Source organism: Zalophus californianus, chromosome 1 (genome assembly GCF_009762305.2).
Source record: "Zalophus californianus isolate mZalCal1 chromosome 1, mZalCal1.pri.v2, whole genome shotgun sequence".
In the NCBI taxonomy this organism is placed as follows: Eukaryota; Metazoa; Chordata; class Mammalia; order Carnivora; family Otariidae; genus Zalophus; species Zalophus californianus.
Window position 1 is genome coordinate 26540290 of NC_045595.1, and position 24817 is coordinate 26565106.

Genomic DNA, 24817 nt, shown 5'->3' on the forward strand with positions numbered 1-24817 from the left:
AGTGATAACGGTGCCTACCTCATAGAGGTGATGTGAAGATTAAATGTGTTATTATATAGAGATCCCTTAGCCCAGAGCCTGGCACATAATAGGGGCTATTTTACGTGTTTTTGTGATTGCTAGCCTAGTTGGAGAACTACAGGGATCAATGGGGGACAGCCAGACTTGCACTCCCATCTTACAGGTCAGAAAACTGAGGTTTAGTGAAGGGTAGGGACTTGCCTGAAATCACACAGCTAGAAAATCTCTTGAGACCATGCACCTTTGTTGTGACTTTTCAGATCATTATGTTCAGAGAAGAAAGAGATTTGGGGCCTTTTTCGTTCATTCTTTAAATATCAGTGTGGCTCCTAGGGCGCCTGGGTGGCTCAGTCGGTTAAGCGACTGCCTTCGGCTCGGGTCATGATCTCAGGGTCCTGGGATCGAGCCCCGCGTCAGGCTCCCTGCTCAGCGGGAAGCCTGCTTCTCCCTCTCCCGCTCCCCCTGCTGGTGTTCCCTCTCTTGCTGGGTCTCTCTCCGCCAAATAAATAAAATCTTAAAAAAAGAAATACCGGTGTGGCTCCTGATTGATGCTCAACCGTGTTTTTTGAATGAAGAGATGAATGAATGAATGAATGAATGAATGAATGCCAAAGGGCCCCTGTGGTGGAGGAAAAAAGCCTGCAATACAAGGGATTGATTCCTGGCTTGCCTGTCCAGCTCCTTCGCTCCTTCATCTTCTACCCACCCCGCTTCTATTTTCCTTTCTCTAGATAATGCAGACCCAGATATATAGCTCTTTCCGTGCTGGTGGAAACGTACCTGAGGGCTCAGGGCTCCCACTTCCCTGCTTCGGTGGAGAAGGCCAGATGTTCCCGCTGGTGCTTTGGGTCCCTGACCTAGGCAGCCACCCCCCTGGACCAGCTGCTGAGCGAGGCCAGCCTGCTGGATCTCGGAGGGGCTGGGGCCTTGCAGTCTGGTTCTCCAGCTGCAGTAGGCCCAGAGGCAGGCACCAAGTGGCTCGTGGGCACCTCGTGTGGGCTGGCTCTTCCTGGTTCCGCCCTGGCTCTGCCCCACCTGCAGAGAAGCCTGCTATAAACCCTCCCTGCCCTGTTAAACAATCTCCCCCGGAAGGAGGAAATTCATCCAAAGGAGGAAATGGGTTCACAGTCTTGTCCGGCTGAAGAGCCACTGGAGCCCTGGCTTAGGCCTGGGCTGTGAGAGTCTCTTCCCCACGGAGCTCTCAGCCTTCGTAGAGGAAATTTGGGTGGGGGTTCGAACATTTTAACCAGGAATGAAATGCCACAATTGCTTGCCTGAGAAAGGAAAACAGAACGCAAGATGACACCCCCCCCAAACAAACCAACCCCTGCTGACACCCTTTCCCGGCCCTGGGGGTGAAGAGGGGACAATCGGCGTGAGTTGGTGAAGTGCCCGTCACCTGCTCCGAGGTTCTAGGCCGGGGTGGCTCCTGCTGGAGGAAGCAGGCTGGAGGTGAGCCTGGGGAGGAGACGCACACTGTGGGTGGGGGAGGTCAAGGCACCTAAAGACAGGGAGCCTGGACGATGGACAAGGGGCCCCCTTGACGCGGCACAGGAAGTGATCTGAGTCAAAGAATCTGGTTTTGGTTTGGGGCACGAGTTAGAGGTTGAAGCTGGAGAGAGAAGGAGGGAGGGCGGGAGGGGAGGAGAGAAGGGCCAGTAGGTGGGAGAATATTAGCACAACAGCAAATATAGTGTTGATTGCCTCTCTCTCACCCTAGGACTCCGTGTCCCCCGCTCCCCACCCAGCAGCCACAAACTTTGTTACTACTCACGGTTCTCATTCCCGAAAACTCTGCCCCTTAGGGTGAGTTCTTTCCCAGCAGGCACCGCGTTCCATGTAGGCTCCTGTGGCGGGGGGAGGGGGGGTTGGAGTCTTCCTCTTCGTTGGCGGAGGGTGCTGCTGGAGTTGGTGATTTCCACCCTGACTGCTTCCAGAAAGGGCATGTCGCCCCCTTGCAATGACTCTCCAAGCACCTGCGGTCAGACAGCCGGTCAGGAGACCAAGACGGGTGCCCAGGAGCTGGCGTGAGGGGAGAGCAGCGGCTGCTGCCCAGTGGGGAGCCCCCAGGCCTGCAGCTCTGGTGCCCGGTGGGTTCCCAGGAAGCGAAGTGGGGTCCCCTACCCTGCATCCTGACTGGGTTTAGGCCTGGCTGCTTAAACCCAGTCCACTGCTGCCTTCTTTCTACCCCTCTCCCCGGCCTGCACAGCTCTGCCCGTAGCTGGTGTGTGTTCATCTTTCAGGCCTGACCTCCATGTCAAGGTCCTTGGCCTTGCTTCCCCAAGTAAACAAGCGAGTCACTGATGCAAGCTGCTCTGAGTTCTGTGAAGGAACCTGCAGCAGCGTGTAGCAGAGAGCAGGAGGACGCCCTGCAGCAGGTGATCCGGCGAGGCCTCTCTGAGGAGGCAGCTGTGAGGTGCCATCTTAACAAACAACCAGAAACCGAGGGGCTTCATACAATACACGTTTACCGTCTTACAGTTCTGGAGGCCACAAGTCTGACTGGTCTCCCTGGGTTAAGGTCCAAGTGTAGGTAGGACTGCGCTCTTTTTGGTGGCTCCAGGAAGAATTCTTTTCCAGGTTCTGGAGGCTGCCTGCTTTCCCTGGCTCATGACCACTTCCTTCATATATATATATAAAGATTGTATTTATTTACTTCACAGAGAGAGAGAGCTCACGTGAACAAGCAGGGGAAGCGGCAGGCCGGGGGAGAAGCAGACTCCCCGCTCAGGCGAGGGGCTCCACGTGGGGCTCGATCCCAGGCCCTGAGACCATGACCTGAGCCGAAGGCAGACACATCACCCACTGAGCCACCCGGACACCCCCCTGTCCCCCCGCCCCTGCCCTTCCTCCATCTTCAAAGCTAGCAGTGTCCGATCAATGATCCTTATTGGGTCCTACCTCCTTCTCTGTCTTCTGTCCCTCTTTTACTCTTAAGGATCCGGGAAGACACTGGGCCCCCCCAGATCCTCCAGGATACTCTCCCTGTCTCCAGGTCTCCTGGTTAGCAACCCTAATTCCATCTGCAACTTTTAATTCCCTTTGCTGTGTAACTAATGGCACATGTTGGCGGGGCTCTGGGTTTGAGGACGGGGGCATCTTCCAAGGCCGCTATTCTGCTAACATCAGGGGCAATCTTCTTCCTTTCTTTTCTTTTTTTTTTTTTTTAAGATTTTATTTGTTTATTCATGAGAGACAGAGGCAGAGGCAGAGGGAGAAGCAGGCTCCCCCCACTGAGCAAGGACCCTGATGCGGGGCTCAATCCCGGGACCCCAGATCATGACCTGAGCCGAAGGCAGACGCTTAACCATCTGAGCCACCCAGGCGCCCTCTTTCAGTTTCTTTGTAGCACTTATGACAGCCTGAAAGGCTATTGTTTGAATATTTGTTCACTTGTCACCGGTCTTGCTTTACCGGAAAGTGAGTCCCATGAGGGCAGGGGCCTTGTTGGTTCTGCTCACTAGAACAATGCCGGCTCATTTCTGCATTGGTGTCAGTAGGGATAGCCCCGGTCCAGGGCCCAGAAGCTGTGACCCCTACTCTTCTCAGAGCAGTTGTGAAACCCCGAGCCTTCCCTCCCCCACTCTGGGTCTCAGGCAACCTTGTAATAGTCCTGGGTGGAAGAGAAGGCCCGGGACAGTCTCCCCAAGGACTTCAGGAGAAGTCAATAACCATCATGAAATCATTGCTTCATTTTCCTTCCAACGGCAAAGCCCTCACTGAAGCCTCAGCCTGGGCAGGCCTCCCAGGGGACACTCCCCAGCGTTCACTCAGAGAGGGCCCAGCAGGGCCTCAGCACTGGGGCTGGTTCCTGTGTGCACCACAGGATTATTAGTGTAATATCATCTGGGAGTTTGACTTTTCCTGCTGAAAGGGCCGGGAAGCCTTCTCTGTCTCTCAGATGATGACACTGCAGGAGTGGGGGTCAGTGTCAAGTCTGGATTCAGGGTTCGGTAATAGGTCTTAGAAGTGCAATTATTGGTGCGTGACAGTTGATTCATTTCCTTGGGGAGTGTTGGTGCTGAAGGCTGACCCAGTGACCAGGAAGGAATGGTCACCATCCCGCTCATTGCTGACAGGTTCAGGGCACTGGCTCAGCCGCCAGCCAGCCGCACGTCCCCAGGGTAGCAACTGGAACTCCATAGCTTATTTTTTTAATTTAATTAGAAAAATAATACAGTCCTGTCATGGAAATTTTGGAAAACACCGAACAGTATCAAGGAAAAAATATCAAGCAAGTATTACCTCTCGTGGGAATGATGTTAATATTTTGGCCTATTTCCTCCTCCCGATTGTTGAATGGAACTCTTCCTGTGCATCCGGGTTTGGACCCTTCTCTTTCACTCGGCATTGGAGCCGAGGCGTTTCCCGCGTCGTTGGAAACTTGGAGGTTGACTTCTTCATGATTGTACACTATTGCATGTTACAAAGCACCACCTTTATTTACCCTCTGCAACTGCTGGGTGTCTGATTGTGTGTGGGTGGTGGGTGCGGTTATAAATACATTGCAATGAAATTTTACAGGTATATCTTGTGACCTTTGTACACCTTTATTTCTTCCATTTTTAAAATAATAGAACCAATAATTCCAGCCTTTCTACCCACGAAGTTTCATGGAGCGAACAGGAGAACACGAATATCAAGGGCTTTCAAAACCATGGGGAAAAGAGCTGTTCAAATAGAAGGCCAAGTTATTTTATTTTATTTTTTTTTTAGAAGGCCAAGTTATGAGCACTGCCTCTTCAAGCACTCCCTCTTTAAGGGGTATGTGTGTGTGTATGTGTGTGTTCCTAAAAACTAGGGGCATTAGGGGATCCTGGGTGGCTCAGTCGATTAAGTGTCTGCCTTCGGCTCAGGTCATGGTTTCAGGGTCCTGGGATCAAGCCCCATGTTAGACTCCCCTTCTCGGTGGGGAGTCTGCTTCTCTCTCTCCCCCGTTCATGCTGTCTCTCGCAAATAAATAAATGTAATCTTAAAAAAAAATGTAGGGGGATTAGATGAGTGTGGCTCTAGGGATAACAGCCACAGAATCAGCATTTATGGACCATTTACTATCTGCATGGCACTCCGTTAAACAAGGTACATGCATAACCAGAATTCATCCTAACACAACCCTCCAACCAAGGGAAGTACTGTTTTTACCTACAACTTAAAATTGAGGAAACTGAGGTATAGAGAGTTTAAGTAATTTGCCCCTGATGACACAGGTCACAGCTCAGTGAGAAATTGGAAGGGACACACACCACCCACCCACCTGAACCTCTGAGAGCTGCGGGGTCAGCAAAGGGACACACACCACCCACCCACCTGAACCTCTGAGAGCTGCGGGGTCACCAGCTGGGACCTTCTTAGGGGCTCCAGAACACCCAGGGCCCCCCAGCACTTCCTGAAATAAGGTACTTTTTATAAAAATCGAGCCTGGCCCTCTGTTCCTGGCAGGCAGAGAAACTAATCTGAAGATTATTTCCCCAGAGCTGGGGTAGTTTCTGATTTATAATGATTCGCTAAGAGAGAAAAGCCCAGAGGAACAGAACCTGCCCCCAACACCCCCCACATGTCTGAGATAAAACGGCAGAGCTGCCTCACTGTGTGTGTATCCAAGTGTGGGTGCCTGAAAGCATGTGACTGTGTCTGTTTCTTGGGTACCCATCAGCATGTGTGCCTGTGAGCCCAGGGATACACAGGTGTGTGTGTTTGTGTGGGCTGTATTTAACCTGCTGGGTGCCCAAAGACAAAAGAGGTGCTTTACGATCTTTCTAGTTCTAATCTTTGAGAAGAAACTGGATCAGGACCTAGGCAGGGATTTCTGTGTACTCCCTTCAGCGTCAGATCACGCCAGCATTTTTCACAACAACCACAAGCCTTGGTAACAAAAGGAAGCCAGGTGTGGGTCGAAGCCAAGGGGGAAAGGCACAAACATTACTATGCCAAGTGCTGCCACGGGAAACAACGAATAGTTTACAGTTTTCCTCGCCCTTGTTAATTGACCAAATCCAGTGTGGCCACGTGCGCCTTGTGCCTTGATCTGCTATGTAATAAAATCGGCGCCTTGGCATGAGAGGCCCAGGGAAGGACAGAATGCTAATAGCGCTGGAGATTCTGTTGGCAAACATTAATAATTCATGCCTCCGTTCGTTTCTTTTACTGCGGCCGCCATTCCTTTGACCAGGTATAGCAACGAGCCGTGGCGATGGAAGTCTTTCTGTCCATGCCAGGGCCCGTGTGGGCAGCTGGCGCAGAAGCTCCTGGGCTCGGAGGCCTGGTCCACGGGCAGCCCGGCCACACTGTGCACCGCATGGGTCTCTCTGCGTGGGGGAGGGGGAGGGCAGCGGGATCAGGTTAGACGTCTGGCACGGCTCCCGTGGAGCTAAAATCAGGGTGTCACAGAGCTGCATCCCCATCTGGAGGCTCCTGTGGGGGGGCGGAATTTGCTTTTTTCTCTTCTCGTTTCTAGAGGCTACTTTCTGGCTTGTGACCTCTTCCTCCATCTTCACATATTTTTCCCTGACTCCTCTGCTCCCCCCTCTCCCACTTTTAAGGACCCTTGTGATTACACTGGGCCCGCCTGGATAATCCAGGATCATTTCCGTATTTTAAGGTCAGCTGGTGAGCAACCTTAATACCATCTGCAATCCTCTTTGCCATGTAACCTGACGTATTCATAATATCTGAGGTGGGAAAATCACTTCAAATGTTTTAGGAATTAGAAAAGTCATGCTTACTCATGGCAAAATATTCAAAGGAGTGCAGAGGTGATAAAAGAACCATTTAAAGGCCCACTTTTACCTACTCTCCAAGATGGATCTACTGTTCACAATTTCTAAGTATCCTAGAATATTCTATGCACATACAAGCATATATATGTGTGTATCTCCTTTGTTCTCTCTTTTTCTTTCCATTTCTCTATTACTTCTCTTTTTTGCCTGCTATACAGGCAGCCATCTGTCAATCCACTCATCCATTCAGCTGGTATGAATTTTATTCCACACCACAGGTGTAAGAAATGTCAATTTCTTTATTTTTTTAAATCAAGTTAAATCTCACTCTAAACCACTTGTCAGGGTAGAGGAGAACTTCAGCATTAACCATAATTCAACTTCAGTGCCAGCCATAATTCTGGAGCTCCCTTCATCTTTCCTGGTTGCCAAAATTGGAGGTGGGGCGGGGCTTAGTGATGTTGAGAAACAGGACCTGGCATCTCCTTTTCTTCCCACATGCTCACGGATTTCTAAACAGTATTCTTTGAAGGATCTCAGTTAAACACTGTGAAGACATGGACACATAGAGATGAAAGGTTGCAAGAAATGCAGCAAAGTACCAACAATGTTGTCTCTCACAAGTGGGATTACGGCAATTTTAATTTTCTTCTTGACACAATTCTCTTTCCCCCTACATTTTCTACACCTGGTAGATATCACTTTATAGTCATCACAGTAAAGTTCATTATCAATACTCTGTGTCCCTCTCCACTGGCCTTTCCTTTCAGCTGAGTGCCCCATTCCCCAAGATGGTGGAATCCTCCTTGGGTGGTTCCTCCTTGGGTGGAGTTCTCCCTGGGTGGAGTTCTCCTTGGATGGTGTCTTCCTTGGGTGGAACCTCCTTGGGTGGGGGCACAGGTTTAAAAAACAGGAGGCTGCCCTGCTTTTTTACGCAGTGGGGGAGGGCTCAGGTGGAGCAAGGAGCCTGATGGTCTGGAGAGGAAGCCGCTGGCCCTTTATGGCCACCTCATCACTTTTTTATTGGGGCTCACAGCTATTGTCCTTTCACTCCAGAGGGGAGGGCTCACCCTTCCCAGCTTCCAGGCAGCCATGCTGGCTCCAACCTGCCCTTCTGCTATGGGGTCTGTCTTCACCAGTGACTGTGGGGGAGGTGGAGGTTGCAGAAGTCCAGGGAGCCATGGCAAGGGTGGGGGGGTGACCTGGAGCTTCCCTCCCAGGGAGTGCGCTCTGAGTAGGTGGGCCAGTCAGGATGTGGGCTGGTGGGTCTTCTCTCAGGGCCAGCCTGCAGGAAAGCAGACGCTGAGCACATTTGGGAGTTTCTTCATTCTGATTGTCTCCAGGCACCTTTGGAATGGGGAAGGGAAGGTGGTTTGATTCCCCCTGTGGCATTCATCCATTCAGCTGTTCACCCATAAATACTCAATGAGTACCTTCTCTGGGCTGGACACCAGGCTGGGACCCCTGAGTACAATGAAAAGCAAAAATAGATCTGCTTCCTGACACAGTCTGGGTGGGTAGAGGGGCTCTGCCATTTGTTTCTCACTGTCTTTCTTGTCATTCGCTGTAATTCTCACCCCTAGAATATAGTAGGAACTCAATAAAAATTCGTGAAAACAATGAAAAATTTGTTTCTTGTTAGCGGAAACAATCTAATCGCAAAAAAAAAAAATCTGAAAGTAAAATGAAATGGAAAAATTCCCCCCCACCCCGCCCCCGGTTCTTACAGATGTTTCATCAACATCATCATCATGGATATGGATGAGTCTTATGTTCTCCATGCTTTCCCATCCTGCTCACATACTGTCTTCACTAAGATGGCTGGGAAAGATCCAGCCTCCCCGTCACTGTAAGCTGCACGTGGTCCATTTACCTGGGTTCAAATCCTGGCTCCAGCGCTGACTGGCAGTGTTAGCGTGCTTGGACAAGTCACTTCCTCTCTCTAAGCCCGTCTCCTCCTCTGTAAAATGAAGTTGATAAGATTCATGTCCTCACTGGGTTGTCATGAGGATTCAACGAGATGATGCAGGTAAAACTCACATGGAGCCTGGCTCAAAGCAGGATGCTTCTTCCCTGTCAACTGATGTCTTTCTTTGTAACCCTTGACTCCTTTGTCCTTCTTCTTTGCAGGAGGTTCTGATGGATGCTGAAGACTTGCTTCATGACTCCATCTCCCAGGTCACGAAGAGGTCTGGAATTGGGACTCGGGAAGCAGCAAAGGGAACTGCTTGGTTGACAACTTTCTTTTTCCTTATTGAGCCAGAAGGAGACACAGTGTTGGGCCAGCCTGTGCTCAGGCTGCGGAGAGAGTAACGTGGGGGAGTTGGTGTCTCACCTTAATCTTTGAACCACACCCTCCCCAACGTAGTTGAGAATAGTGACTTGGGTCAAAAAATCACTCCTCATACCCTTTCAGTTAGAGAGAGAAATCACTCCCTGCTACTGCATCACATCTTCATTCGTACTTTTACGATTGCTTTCAACTCACTGATAGTCATCTGTGTTTGTCTCTGCCAGCCGATGTGCTGAATGACATTTCACAACTAGCTCTTCGGAAAAAAACGTAGGCAAACCTATACATAACTAGGTTTTTTATATTGCACTGGTATAAATGATGTGTATCAAACACACACTTATTATTACATAAAAATAACACACAATACTCTTTTTTTTTTAAAGATTTTATTTATTTATTTGACAGAGAAAGACACAGCGAGAGAGCGAACATAAGCAGGGGGAGTGGGAGAGGGAGAAGCAGGCTTCCCCCTGAGCAGGGAGCCCCTGATGCAGGGCTCGATCCCAGGACCCTGGGATCATGACCTGAGCTGAAGGCAGACTCTTAACGACTGAGCCACCCAGGTGCCCCCACAATACTCTTTCTTATAAATTTCAGGTGGTTATTGATTCTCACAGAAAGCTTTCATTCATTTTTGCCGACTCTTGTTTTAGCCAATTTTTGGTTGCAATTCAACCATGATTTGACACCATTAGATTATGAATATATATTTGATCACTTTCTGATTCAGCAAAGAGATCTTTCATGTCCTTGGATAACTAAGTGTAGTTCTGTCATGAACTTTGGTTGATATTTACATTTACATTAATAAGTAAGGTAAAATAGTGACTTTGAAGATGTATGTCAAAACTTCACTTGATTGTCAATGACACAAGTGACCCCTTTGCTGAATTACATAACAGTTTTTGAATACTGGAATCAATATTTCCTTGATTTTTTGGTTCAATTTAAATGCAATAGCTACAGCATATGGCACACTTAATGTTTGCTGCATTGTGAACATTTCTCCATCACTTCCTTAAGGTCTAGGGTCTAGACTATCAACAAAGCAGTAAATCAAGCTCAAATTTGCAATGCGTGCCAGTTTCTGTGGTATAAACAAACACTATGGCCAATTTGAAGTTGCCATTGCAAAATCACTAAGTGTGGAGTTGGGAGGACATGCACAGTACCACGCGACTATAGAGCATTTCAACCCTACATAGGCAATATTGGCCTACAACCGCAAGATCACACATAGAAGTGAAATGTAGAAAAATAATTAGGAACTGATGAGTTTTGAGTATTTATTACCTTTTTAAAATATAATTTATTTAGTTTGTAAGTTTAAATAATTTCACTTCTCATAATGGCTGTGTTTAACAATTGGGTCACAAGATTACTGAAAATTTAATAATTGGCTCTTGTGAGCCAATATAAGCTGCCTCCAGCTCTCCACAATCTGACTGACACTTCAAGCTGAGCAGATCCTTATCCTTCTCTGGCCACAGCATTTAGCACAGTCCCTGACACACTGTCAGCCCTCTGTAAGCACGTGCTGATGGAGGAGTGACTTGCATTATCTGTCCACCTAGTCTGTGAGCTCCTTGAAAGAAAGACAATATTATAGTCGCTTCGAATCCTCAGTCCCCAACACAGTGCCTGGTACATCATGGGTGCTCAGATGAATGTCCAAGTTTACACCCTAGGGAGCACCTGAAATGTTTCATCTGGGGGCAGAAATGACCCACAGCCGGGTTAACAAGCAGGGCATTACAGAGGGTGGGTATTAATGAATCTCATTTCACTGCCTGTGTTAGTTATCTATTGCTGCATAACAAATTGCCACCTATTTAATGGCTTAAAACAACAAGATAGTAACTATCTCAAAGTTTCTGTGTGTTAGGAGTGTGGGCACATTTTAACTGCATCTTCTGCTCAGTGTCTTACAAGACTGTAATCAAGGTGTTATGTGGGTTGCATTCTCATCTGGATGCTCCGCTGGGGAAGAATCCACTTCCAAGCTCATTTGTGTTGTGATGTGACTAAGGTTGTCACATATTTCCTTGAGGTTGTGTGACAAAAGGCCCCAGGGCTTCGTTGGCTGTGGACTGGAGGCTGTCCTCAGGTCCTAGGGAATGCCCACTGTTCCTTGCTACATGGGCTTCCTTACCATAGTACTTCATCAAGCCAGCAAGGAGAATCTCTTGCCTCAAGGAGGGCGAAATCTCTGTTTTAAGGCCATTTGCCCAGTTAACTTAGACCCACTGAGGATAATCTATCTTTTGATGAACTCAAACTGATTTAGGACCTTAAGTCAGCATAATTCCTTCATATCTGCCATATTCTTTTGGCTAGAAGCAAGTCACAGTTTCCATCCACACTCAGGGGATGGGATTATATAAGACATGAATACCAGGAGGTGGAGGTCATTGGAGGTCACCATAGGCTCTAACTGCCACACTGCTTCATATCCCTGTCCCCAACCCCACCGTGAGGTATGGCTTTAGCTCTTGAGAAGAGTCAGCCAGTAATCCCTGCATTCTCTTGCCTTAAAACATTTCCCTTGTTGAGGTGGTTGATGTATGTAATTTTGGTATTTATCTGTGCTCATGTGGGACACATGGGAGGAGCCAAGTGGTTTCCTTGGTGCCAAGTCTAGGAAACCCAAATCCTTCTGTACCTCTGAGGCAGGTCCCGAGTGTTCTATGATGTCAGGAGGCCTCAGGGAAAGAAGAGATTGTCAAAACAAACCCCTCAGGTTTAGGAGTGAAGTTCACAGTGGCAGGAAAACTCTTCCCCTTGATCTTACCTTGGGCTGTCATGGAGAAGAGAGAAAATTGTGAAATAATGCCATGCAAGAGGTGGGCTCAGTAACTCCACTGAAATGCCCTCTAATACAGGAGGGGTGTGGAGGAAACATCACCGCCTTACTTCCATCTGGCCACTAGAGAGGGCTTATGGTGTCAGTGAAATCATCCATCTTGTAAGTTCCATTGGTTTGAATTTTTTTTTTAAGATTTTTTTTTTTTTTTGACAGAGAGAGACAGCGAGAGAGGGAACGCAAGCAGGGGGAGTGGGAGAGGGAGAAGCAGCCTTCCCGCCGAGCAGGAGGCCGATGCGGGGCTCGATCCCAGGACCCTGGGACCATGACCTGAGCCGAAGGCAGACGCTTAACGACTGAGCCACCCAGGCGCCCCCCCATTGGTTTGAATTTTTAACAGCAACACCCTCCAACTTAAGGAGGACCAGATCTTGAAAAAGGGGGTGTTGGTATTACAACTACAAAATTTGGGGTGTGTGCATCTTTATCCAGTGTTTCTGCAGTAAATACTTTTTGGTCCCCAATTCTGTGCCAGGCTCCATGGGAGGCATGAGTAATAGGGTAGAAAACAAGCTTGCCCTCCTGGAGTGTGCGGTCTGGTAAGAAGTCAATGAAAGAATTATACAACAAGATAAAGTGTGACAGGTGCTTTGAAAGAGACAAAGTGAAAAAAAGAAAAATAACATAGGGAGTGCTGTTCTAGAAGGTGTGGTCTGGGGAGGTCTTGCGGAGAAGTGACTTTACAGTTGAGATCTGAAGATGAGAAGACCTCAGTCACTCCTAATGGGGGGAAGAACATTCTAGGAGGGCAGACCAGAGTATGCAAAGTTCCAGACTGGAAATGTTCTGAGCATAGTGAGTGAGAAGGAGAGGAGTGGTGGGTGAGGGCGCAGGTGCCAGATAATGAAGATATATTTGGGAGACAGGACTGAGAGCATCTGATGGATTGGAACTGGAGAATGGCTCATGGATATTCCCATAAGAAGTGAGGGGAGTCAGATACTGAGATAGCTTTCCAATCCTCACATTCCTGCAAACTTTCTTTGGGATAAACCAGTGGCATGCTGTTAACAGGCTCCCCGCTCCTTCCATGAAGAGCCCTGACTTGTGGCATCTGCTGATTTATGTGCTGTAAGTACTCTCACCGTGGCCAACTTTGAGCTACCAGCCAGTTTGCAGGAATCCTGAATATTTAATTTTAGAGCTGGTAGGAGCCCGCTCCAGCACACCAAACCACCCCCAGGTCACAGCACATTCTTCTCTAGGGAACAATTCACCAGGTGGTAGCTTTGAGGCCCGCAAGCGCTCCTCCCCTTCTCCGACACCTCTGTACCTGTTTCTTTATATTTTCCCAAAGCCATCTGAGGTGGTAACCGCAAAGGAAAACACACCATCTCCTTGCTGACTGCTCTCAGGGAGCGGTTCCATAGGTTTAACGACAATTGTCTAATTATGTCTTAGATGCTTATTCCAGAAAAACCTGATAGATAAATTAGCGCAATTAATTGGTCTTTACAGAGCATTTAGGAAAACCCAGGCTGTCCTAAGAAGCCTTCATGTAGAGAGTAAGTCTAGCTGAACCTGTTGTGAATGGAGAAAAGCAGGAAGGAATCGCAGCCCAGGAGTGAGCTAGCCGAGGGTAGCTCACGAATCTGATTCTGCCCCCCAAAAGCCCTGCTCCTTGAATTCCCTTGGATGATGATCCTTTAACACCTTAACACGTTCCAGGTCTGACCCGTCAGCATCCTCCACAGCTCAGTTTGTCTTTGGACTTCCCCGTTCTTTTGAGCACATCACTATCGTCCTGGTGTCTCAAGCTCAAGAGCTTGGAGGTAACTTTGACCCAGCTCTCTCTCTTGCCCCCTGCATGGATTCCAAGTTGTATTTCTCATGTCTGTTTCTTTAGAGTCGTGCTCTGCAGCTTCTGCTGCCTGGTCTCGATCCACTTTTAACCCATTCTCTGAACCACAGCTGCCCAGACTTCCTATGTGGCCTGCAGGGCCCTGGGAGGCAGGCAGTCTTTCCTCTCTAGCTTCATCTGCCACCGGCCCCTGGCGCGAGTGCTGCAGCTGGAGGAAGTATTCAATTCCTCCAAGTCCCCACGTTCTGGCCTTTGCACATTCTCTTTTCCCTGCATGGAACCCTCTCTCCTATTGGATTAATCAGGATCAGTTAGGTTATGCAATGATAATGAATTAACCCCTACATTTCAGTCACTTAACACTTTAACGTTCATGTCTCACTCCTGCGAGGTGCAGTATGGATTGGGTGGTCCTTTTCCCTTTGGAGAGGTGGCCCCCAAGTCACTGGCACAAAGGAAAAGAAGTTGGAGGAGGCACCTGTCTTTTAACTAACCCAGCCTGGAAGTGCCACAGGTCATCTTCTCTTCCCCTCTTTGGTCCACAATAGGTCAGATGGCTCCAACCTAACTGCAAGGGAGGCTGGGAAATGTAGACGAACACATAGCATGCTTGGTGCCACACCCTTCTCCTTTTCTGACCCATTATTCAGATCATCGTGTCACTTACTCTGGGAAGCCCTCCCTGATCCCCCTGCACTGGGTCAAAATTTCCTCCTATGTGTGCCCCACGTACACCTTGATCTTGGCACCGGTCGCCCTGAATGGGCCAGTCAGATGCCGATCCCTTGCTCGGCCGTGAGCTCTGCAAGGCAGAGATCTGGTCTGTTCCTTACTTGGGGCTGCCTCCCCCGCAGTGCTCAACGTAGTGCCTGCCATACAGCAAGGCTCAGTGCATGATCCTGGAGGGGATGGCCAGTCTAACCCCAGCATTCAGGGTTCTCTCAGTTCTGACCTGGTCCATGTACTTCTCTCTGTCCCTCTCACCCAGCTGCTCTGCGTTTTAGGTCTTTCGTGCATAGTATAGTGCATAAGCCCTTGGGCTTTCTGTCAGGCAGCTCTGAACCTGATTGTCAGCTCTAGTATTTACTGGTTATGAGACCCTAGACAAATTACTTCACTGTTCTGTACCTCAGGGTCCTCATCTGTCAAATGGACTTCATGATACCTATTTTTCGGGGATTCCATGAAAAAATGCTTTTAAAATGCATCCTCACTAGCATAGAGTATGGCAAATATGATACTTCTCTGATTCTCAGATGCCTTTTTTTAACCTTTCAAAACATATCTGAAATCAGACGCATCTTAACAATTGCTGTTATGAAAACACTGTGTTATTATTCAGTTCCCAGCTTCTGCTCTTTCTTGGTGGTGTGTCTTAGATTCTGTGAAATATGGTGTATCTTAGATCCCATGATAGATGAGAGTTAATAATTGATCTTTATTAACAATTATTTTTGCCTCTTAAAATGATCTCCACCTCTGGTAATCTTTTTTTTTTTTTTTTTTTTTTGTAAATCTGTGGCCATTTCTCTCACCCTTCCAATGCTTTTGATTAAAATGAGTGTGAAAATTGGAGTGCATACCTTCTTATCAGGACCTTCCAGTGGAACAGGCATGGTAAATTTTGCAGCTGAGGCGTCTCCCCATCCGGGAGGCCTCCCTGCCTCTCTCACATGCAATTGTTTCTCTTCCTTTCATGTTTCTCACAGTGTAGTACTAACTAGAGCCTGCCTTGGACTTCATTAAAAATTAACTTACTAAAATTAGACACGCCTATTTTTTAAGCACTGACTTTTTGAGCTATGCTCTATACAATGTACTTCCTTACTGAATCCCCAGAAAGTATGAGAGGCATTATGTCTAAGATGAGATAATTGAAGCACAGAGAGGTTTGGTAATGTACAAAAAGACACACAGCCAGTGAATGGCGGAGCATGCTTAACAGGGCCCTGTCTGATGGGAGACACCACTAAGCAGCTTCTCATATATGCCTGATGCATCTCTGGGTGGTCCACGGTCCATGGCACATAGTACAGGGACCACGACACAGCAGGTACTCGAACCATATTACTTGATAGGGAGCCGCGGGGGTCATCTCGAATCCGCACCTTAGTACACTTAACAAGGAAAGACCTCCGTTCTCCTTGTATCAAAAACTATGAATTCCTCTAACCTTTGCCCCAAAAGAGAAACATTCTATTTTTTTTTTTTTTTTTTTTTTTTAATTTGCAGCCTTTGCCCTTCCCAAAGCCGTCGGATCAAGTGTTCCCGTTGATCCCGTTTGAATCGCCCCCACCGGTACCCAGCGCAACCACATTACCTCTCCCCGCTACGGCAGCGTCTTCCCAGCAGCAGCTGGTGCTACTGGACCGCTGCCCAAGAGCCCAGTAAAAGAAGAGCACACTTCCAGTCCCCCCAGACGCTTAAGCGGTACCACTCACTCCCCTCCCCAGCACATGCCTGTGGCCGCCTCTGAGAGCCAGATTGCTCCAGCCCCTAGAGCTGCTGGCGGGGCTTAAAAAAAAAAAAAAAAAAAAGTGACCTCTTGACAGGCTCTTGTGGGCACAGAAAACCAATCTTTGCCCGTGAGCAGCAAGAAGGTGCTTACGGAACTGAGAGATGATGCCTGATTCTCTCCTCGGGGAGCAGGTGACAATAGAGAGGTGTTGGCGCCCTTATTAAAAAATGGCCTTCCGGGGCGAGTCTTGCGGGGACTCCCGCACACCTCAAGTGAAGCCCGCTTGCAGGCCCGCGGCTCTGGTGCACACAGGCGAGGTCTTGGGAAAGGAGGGAAATAAAGAGAACGAGCATCCACAAGTACTCTTGCCTTTCATGGTGGCAGCAGGGTGGTGAAGGCGCTGAAGGCCACAGGCTCAGGACTCGGTCACGAACCCTGGGTGATCTGTTGCCCAAACAGGCTGCGGCATTGCGCCTCACGGGCCGAGGCTCCGGGCGCAGGCGGAGGCAACACTGCCCCACCCTTCTCCTCTTCCTCCTTCCTTTCCCTTACGTGCTTCTTGGTCTTCCTTCGCCCTTTCTTCAGGACTCTTCCGCAGAGGAGAAGGTCAGGCCCGTTTGGAGCACTTCGTGGGTTTGGCTTTGCCTGAGGCTTCCCTCCCCAGACTGAGCCTCTGAGAGCTCCATCATGCGAGGGCTCTCGAGGGAATGCACCTGTACTAGGTTCCACAGCTCTCTGGGTGTTTCTGATTCCCAGGGGTGTTCCCACGGAAGCTGGATAAACTCTGGATAATACAGAGAAGATTCCTGATGCTGGTAGAGGGTGAGGAAACGAGGTGAGGTCTGCGTCCTTCCAGACTCTGACGTTCTAGTTATCCACTTATCAACCTGCAGGGTGGTGTTTCATCAAACTATGGTGGAGATGAGTGTTTTCTGCCTTGTCTTTCTTGCTACATTTACCTCTGGCCACCCTGATTTGCCTCCTTTACTTTTGAAACCTTCCCCTTGCCTGTCCAAGATGGGTTCAGGGCTTGCCATCCTAGCTCTCCGAGCTTATATAATCTCAAGAAAAAGTAGGGAGAGATTGCCAGAGAAGAAGGGGAGAAGGATTTAGGGGAGATGCTGAGTTGAAACATGGTATAAAGGGCTGGGGGTGAGGGTAAAGGAGGGAGAGAGGAAAAAATGTCCTCGAGGCTTGGGCGTGGAGCAGTTGGGGAGATAATGTCTGGAGAGGTTGTTGGGTGTGAGAAACTGGGGAGAAGGGGCACGAGTACTTGGGGGTGACTGACTGGTGCCCCTCTCAGATTTCCTGAGAAACACGAATAAGAAGAGTTCTTTATAATTTTTCATTTAAAAGCTGGACCATGCTTATTTGAATATGACTCTGCAGACTGGCCGGGGAGGCCCCTGAATATATGAAGGTTACAAAAAAATTTCATTAGCTCTACTGTGCCCGAGTCTGCGCTAGGTGCCCAGGGAGCAAAAATAAGAACTGATTCCCTGCCCTGGAGGAATTTTTGGAATTCATTCATTCTAAGAGGCTATGATTCCAAGATTCTAAAAATTTCAGAATTCCATTTTGCTGAAATTCTCCCAAATTCCCCCAGCTGGGCTGGTAGTAAATTTCTAGCACTTAGAGTCAGGGAGCAGAATTTCTGGGAGAAAGCACTCTGCACCTCTCTTCTCTCTCTTAGGAAGAGACTGGGCTCTGCTGAGGTTCTGACACCAAAGTCCAGTTGCCTTCAGGAGGGTCCCTCTCACCGACAGAGTGAATAAATGTTCCCAGAACGGAAAGCTCACTGCAGTTGACCCATTGCTCTGGCTCCATTTCTGGTCTTTGTCCCAGCCCTGTCTTCACTCTCGGCTGCTTCTCTGCAAGCCCTTGGCCACCAGCACAATGCTTGAAATCTACTGCTCACGCCAACCTTGACCTAAATCTATAAAGAGCTAAGTAAACTCTTCACCTTGGGTCCTATTTAGAGTCTCTGTTGAAGGATAATAGTTTTTTTTTTTTATTTTTTATTGTTATGTTAATCACCATATATTACATAATTTGTTTTGGTGTAGTGTTCCATGATTCATTGTTTGTTCATAACACCCAGTGCTCCATGCAGAATGTGCCCTCTTTAATACCCATCACCAGGCTAACCCATCCCCCTACCCTCCTCCCCGCTAGAACCCTCAGGTTGTTTTTCAGAGTCCATCATGTCTCCTGGTTCGTCTCCCCCTCTGACTTACTCCCCTTCATTCTTCCTCTCCTGCTATCTTCTTCTTTTTCTTTTTTCTTAAAATATGTTGTGTTATTTGTTTCAGATCTGTGATTCAACAGTCTTACACAATTCACAGCCCTCACCGTAGCACATATCTTCCCCAATGTCTATCACCCAGCCACCCCCCCTCCCTCCCACCCCCGACCACTCCAGCAACTCTCAGTTTGTTCCTGAGATTAAGAATTCCTCATATCAGTGAGGTCATATGATACATGTCTTTCTCTGATTGACTTATTTCACTCAGCATAACACCCTCCAGTTCCATCCACGTCGTTGCAAATGGCAAGATCTCATTCCTTTTGATGGCTGCATAATATGCCATCGTGTATATATACCACATCTTCTTTATCCATTCATCTGTTGATGGACATCTTGGCTCTTTCCCCAGTTTGGCTATCGTGGACATTGCTGCTATAAACATTGGGGTGCACGTACCCCTTCGGGGCCCTACATTTGTATCTTTGGGGTAAATACCCAGTAGTGCAATTGCTGGATCGAATGGTAGCTCTAATTTCAACTGTTTGAGGAACCTCCATACTGTTTTCCAGAGGGGTTGCACCAGCTTGCATTCCCACCAACAGTGTAGGAGGGTTCCCCTTTCTCCACATCCCCGCCAACATCTGTCATTCCCTGACTTGTTAATTTTAGCCATTCTGACGGGTGTGAGGTGGTATCTCATGGAGGTTTTGATTTGGATTTCCCTGATGCCGAGCGATGTTGAGCATTTTTTTCATGTGTCTGTTGGCCATTTGTATGTCTTCTTTGGAGAATTATCTGTTCATGTCTTCTGCCCATTTCTTGATTGGATTCTTTGTTCTTTGGGTGTAGCGTTGGATATATTCATTATAGATTTCGGATACTAGCCCTATAACTGATAAGAAAATAGGGCTTATCTTCTCCCATTCTGTCAGTTGTCTTTTGGTTTTGTGGACTGTTTCTTTTGCTGTGCAAAAGCTTTTTATCTTGATGAAATCCCAATAGTTCATTTTTGCCCTGGCTTCCTGTGCCTTTGGTGATGTTTCTAGGAAGAAGTTGCTGCGGCTGAGGTCGAAGAGGTTGCTACCTGTGTTCTCCTTTAGGATTTGGATGGACTCCTGTCTCACGTTTAGGTCTTTCAACCATTTGGAGTCTATTTTGTGTGTGGTGTAAGGAAATGGTCCAGTTTCATTCTTCTGCATGTGGCTGTCCAATTTTCCCAACACCATTTGTTGAAGAGACTGTCTTTTTTCCACTGGACATTCTTTCCTGCTTTGTCAAAGATAAGTTGACCATAGAGTTGAGGGTCCATTTCTGGGCTCTCGATTCTGTTCCATTGATCTATGTGTCTGTTTTTGTGCCCATACCATACTGTCTTGATGATGACAGCTTTGTAATAGAGCTGGAAGTCCGGAATTGTGATGCCGTCAGCTTTGCTTTTCTTTTTCAAGATTCCTCTGGCTATTCGGGGTCTCTTCTGGTTCCATACAAATTTTAGGATTATTTGTTCCATTTCTTTGAAAAAAGTGGATGGTATTTTGATGGGGATTGCATTGAATGTGTAGATTGCTCTAGGTAGCATTGACATCTTCACAATGTTGGTTCTCCCAATCCATGAGCATGGATTTTCCATTTCTTTGTGTCTTCTTCAATTTCTTTCCTGAGTATTTTATAGTTTTCTGAGTACAGATCCTTTGCCTCTTTGGTTAAATTTATTCCTAGGTATCTTATGGTTTTGGGTGCAATTGTGAATGGGATCGACTCCTTGATTTGTCTCTCTTCTGTCTTGTTGTTGGTGTATAGGAATGCCACTGATTTCTGTGCATTGATTTTATAGCCTGCTACTTTACTGAATTCCTGTATGAGTTCTAGCAGTTTTGGGGTGGAGTCTTTTGGGTTTTCCACATAAAGTATCATATCATCTGCAAAGAGTGAGAGTTTGACTTCCTCTTTGCCAATTTGGATGCCTTTGATTTCTTTTTGTTGTCTGATTGCTGTGCCTAGGACTTCTAATACTATGTTGAATAGCAGTGGTGAGAGTGGACATCCCTGCCGCGTTCCTGACCTTAGGGGAAAAGCTCTCAGCTTTTCCCCATTGAGAATGATATTCGCTGTAGGTTTTTCGTAGATGGCTTTTATGATATTGAGGTATGTACCCTCTATCCCTATACTCTGAAGAGTTTTGATCAAGAAAGGATGCTGTACTTTGTCAAATGCTTTTTCTGCATCTATTGAGAGGATCATATGATTCTTGTTCTTTCTTTTGTTAATGTATTGGATCACGTTGACTGATTTGCGGATGTTGAACCAGCCTTGCAGCCCAGGGATTTAATCCCACTTGGTCGTGGTGAATAATCCTTTTAATGTACTGTTGGATCCTATTGGCTAGTATTTTGGCGAGAATTTTTGCATCCATGTTCATCAAGGATATTGGTCTGTAATTCTCCTTTTTGATGGGATCTTTGTCTGGTTTTGGATCAAGGTAATGGTGGCCTCATAAAATGAGTTTGGAAGTTTTCCTTCCATTTCTATTTTTTGGAACAGTTTCAGGAGAATAGGTATTAATTCTTCTTTAAATGTCTGATAGAATTCCCCTGGGAAGCCATCTGGCCCTGGGCTTTTGTTTGTTGGGAGATTTTTGATGACTGCTTCAATTTCCTTAGTGGTTATAGGTCTGTTCAGGTTTTCTATTTCTTCCTGGTTCAGTTTTGGTAGTTGATACTTCTCTAGAAATGCACCCATTTCTTCCAGGTTATCTAATTTGCTGGCATAGAGTTGCTCGTAATATGTTCTTATAATTGTTTGTATTTCTTTGGTGTTGGTTGTGATCTCTCCTCTTTGATTCATGATTTTGTTGATTTGGGTCATTTCTCTTTTCTTTTTGATCAGTCTGGCCAGGGGTTTATCAATCTTCTTAATTCTTTCAAAGAACCAGCTCCTAGTTTCGTTGATCTGTTCTACTGTTCTTTTGGTTTCTATTTCATTGATTTCTGCTCTGATCTTTATTATTTCTCTTCTCCTGCTGGGTTTAGGCTTTATTTGCTGTTCTTTCTCCAACTCCTTTAGGTGTAGGGTTAGATTGTGTATTTGAGACCTTTCTTGTTTCTTGAGAAAGGCTTGTATTGCTATATACTTTCCTCTCAGGACTGCCTTTGCTGTATCCCAAAGATTTTGGACAGTTGTGTTTTCATTTTCATTGGTTTCCATGAATTTTTTTAATTCTTCTTTAATTTCCTGGTTGACCCATTCATTCTTCAGTAGGATGCTCTTTAGCCTCCATGTATTTGAGTTCCTTCCGACTTTCCTCTTGTGATTGAGTTCTAGTTTCAAGGCATTGTGGTCTGAAAATATGCAGGGAATGATCCCAATCTTTTGGTACCGGTTGAGACCTGATTTGTGACCTAGGATGTGATCAATTCTGGAGAATGTTCCATGGGAACTAGAGAAGAATGTGTATTCCGTTGCTTTGGGATGGAATGTTCTGAATATGTCTGTGAAGTCCATTTGGTCCAGTGTGTCATTTAAAGTCTTTATTTCCTTGTTGATCTTTTGCTTAGGTGATCTGTCCATTTCAGTCAGGGGGGTGTTAAAGTCCCCCACTATTATTGTATTGTTGTCAATGTGTTTCTTTGCTTTTGTTATTAATTGCCTTATATAATTGGCTGCTCCCATGTTCGGGGCATAGATATTTACAATTGTTAGATCTTCTTGTTGGATAGACCCTTTAAGTAGGATATAGTGTCCTTCCTCATCTCTTATTACAGTCTTTGTTTTAAAATCTAGTTTGTCTGATATAAGGATTGCCACCCCAGCTTTCTTTTGGTGTCCATTAGCATGGTAAATGGTTTTCCACCCCCTCACTTTCAATCTGGGGGTGTCTTTGGGTCTAAAATGAGTCTCCTGCAAACAGCATATGGATGGGTCTTGTTTTTTAATCCAATCTGATAGCCTGTGTCTTTTGATTGGGGCATTGAGCCCATTTACATTCAGGGTAACTATTGAAAGGTATGAATTTAGTGCCATTGTATTGCCTGTAAGGTGACTGTTACTGTGTGTTGTCTGTGTTCCTTTCTGATCTTTGCTGCTTTTAGGCTCTCTCTTTGCTTAGAGGACCCCTTTCAATATTTCTTGGAGGGCTGGTTTCGTGTTTGCAAATTCCTTTAGTTTTTGTTTGTCCTGGAAGCTTTTTATCTCTCCTTCTATTTTCAATGACAGCCTAGCTGGATATAGTATTCTTGGCTGCATATTTTTCTCGTTTAGTGCTCTGAAGATATCTTGCCAGTCCTTTCTGGCCTGCCAGGTCTCTGTGGATAGGTCTGTTGCCAATCTAATATTTTTACCATTGTAGGTTACATATCTCTTCTCCCGAGCTGCTTTCAGGATTTTCTCTTTGTCTCTGAGACTCGTAAGTTTTACTATTAGATGTCGGGGTGTTGACCTATTTTTATTGATTTTGAGAGGGGTTCTCTGTGCCTCCTGGATTTTGATGCCTGTTTCCTTCCCCACATTAGGGAAGTTCTCTGCTATTATTTGCTCCAATATACCCTCTGCCCCTCTCTCTCTTTCTTCTTCTTCTGGGATCCCAATTATTCTAATGTTGTTTCGTCTTATCGAATCACTTATCTCTCGAATTCTGCCCTCGTGATCCTGTAGTTGTTTCTCCCTCTTTTTCTCAGCTTCTTTACTTTCCATCATTTGGTCTTCTATATCACTGATTCTCTCTTCTGCCTCATTTATCCTAGCAGTTAGTGCCCCCATTTTTGATTGCACCTCATCAATAGCCTTTTTGATTTCGACTTGGTTAGATTTTAGTTCTTTTATTTCTCCAGAAAGGGTTTCTCTAATAACTTCCATGCTTTTTTCAAGCCCAGCTAGTATCTTTAAAGTCATGATTCTGAACTCTAGGTCTGACATCGTACTAATGTCCGTATTGAGTAGGTCCCTGGCTGACGGTACTACCTCTTGTTCTTTTTGCTGAGGTGATTTTTTTTGTCTTGTCATTTTGTCCAGAGGAGAATAGATGAATGAGAGAACAAAATGCTACAACGTCCCCAGCAAATATACTGTATACAAGTCAGAAAAGACCTGAAACCAGGGGAAAAGAAAGGGAAAGAAAGAAAAAAGAAAGAGGAAAAAAAAAAAAAGAAAAAAGAAAAAAGATAAAAACAAAAACAGAACAATACAAAAAAAGCAGAATGTGATCAAATATGATCAGGCTAATGCATAGATCAGTGCCACACACTAGATTTTGGGCGTATTTTGGTCTGTTAGAAAAAAGTACCTCCTAAAATTTTAAAGGAAGAAAGACATATATGTACAAAATAAGGGTTGATACAATGAAGGGATAGAAGATGACTGTAAAGATGAAAACTATAAAAGATTTTATAAAAGGATTTGATAAGATAAGAAGTTGTTTGAAAAAAGAAAGAAGATTTAAAAAAGAAAAAAAAGGGAGATAATGTGATCAGGCAGGGGACTAGAACAGAACCATACACTAGCGATTTAGGGTATATTTTTATCTGTTAGAAAAAACTGTATCTCAAAATTTTAAAGAGAGAACAACTTATATATATATGCCAAAAATAAGGGTAACTACTATGAAGGGATAAAATATGACTCTAAAAATGAAAAATAAAAAATGTTTTTGTTTTTTTTTTAAAAAAAGAGATTGATAAGATGTTGGTTGAAAAAGGGAAAAAGAAAAAGAAAACAAAAACAGTTAACAAAAATTAACTTTGATGAACTAATGAATCATGGTAAAAAAAAGCCATGAATTCTATGTGCAGTATTCCCCTAGCGCTGGAGTTCTCCCGTTCTCCTTGATCGGTGAACTTGGTCTTGGCTTGCTGGCTGTTCGTGCTGATCTTCTGGGGGAGGGGCCTGTTGCTGTGGTTTCCAAATGTCTTTGCCGGAGGCTGAATTGCCCCGCCCTTGCTGGTCCGGGCTAAGCAAGCTGCTCGGGTTTGATCTCAGGAGCTTTTGTTCCCTGCAAGCTCTCCGTACAGCCTTGGAGGACCAAGGCAAAAATGGTGGCCTCCCAATCTCCACCCGGAGGAGCTGAGAAATCGGGGCCCCGCTCCTCAGTGCGCCCCCAGAGAAAAGCAGTCACTCCCTTGTCCCTGGTCTCCGGCCGCTCCCTGTGCTCACCCAGCCTGTGACCGAGCGTTTGTATCTCTGGCACCCGACCCCGTGTAGAGTCTCCAAACCCAGCAGATCCCTGCAGTGCATTCCCGCGCCGCTCCGCCCGGGGAAGGAAGGGGAGTCTCCCCGGATCTGCCACCTGTTGGGTCCCTGCTGCAGGAGCAGTAGCCCGACTGGGCCGCGGATCACAGTTTATGGCAACCCCAAGATGAGAGCCCGCGCCTCAGCTCCATCTCTGCAGCTGGCTTCCCCGCTCCGATACCTGGGAGCTCTGGC

General features: G+C 46.5%; 1 protein-coding gene and 1 long non-coding RNA gene across 2 annotated transcripts in view; one reads left to right on the forward strand and one right to left on the reverse strand.

Annotated features, from left to right (window-relative positions):
- FAM3D (FAM3 metabolism regulating signaling molecule D) overlaps positions 1 to 996 on the reverse strand; it is a 44406-nt gene extending 43410 nt beyond the window's left edge. Inside the window, exon 1 of the mRNA XM_027583761.1 lies at positions 802 to 996. The gene's annotated coding sequence lies outside the window, so the exon portion shown is untranslated. The remainder of the gene's footprint in view (positions 1 to 801) is intronic.
- A 150-nt stretch (positions 997 to 1146) lies between these two features.
- On the forward strand, positions 1147 to 16481 carry LOC113916794. The gene is made up of 3 exons (XR_003518037.2): positions 1147 to 1473; positions 8868 to 8926; positions 15930 to 16481. It is a non-coding gene; the product is annotated as an uncharacterized LOC113916794 (long non-coding RNA).
- The last annotated feature ends 8336 nt before the right edge of the window (positions 16482 to 24817 follow it).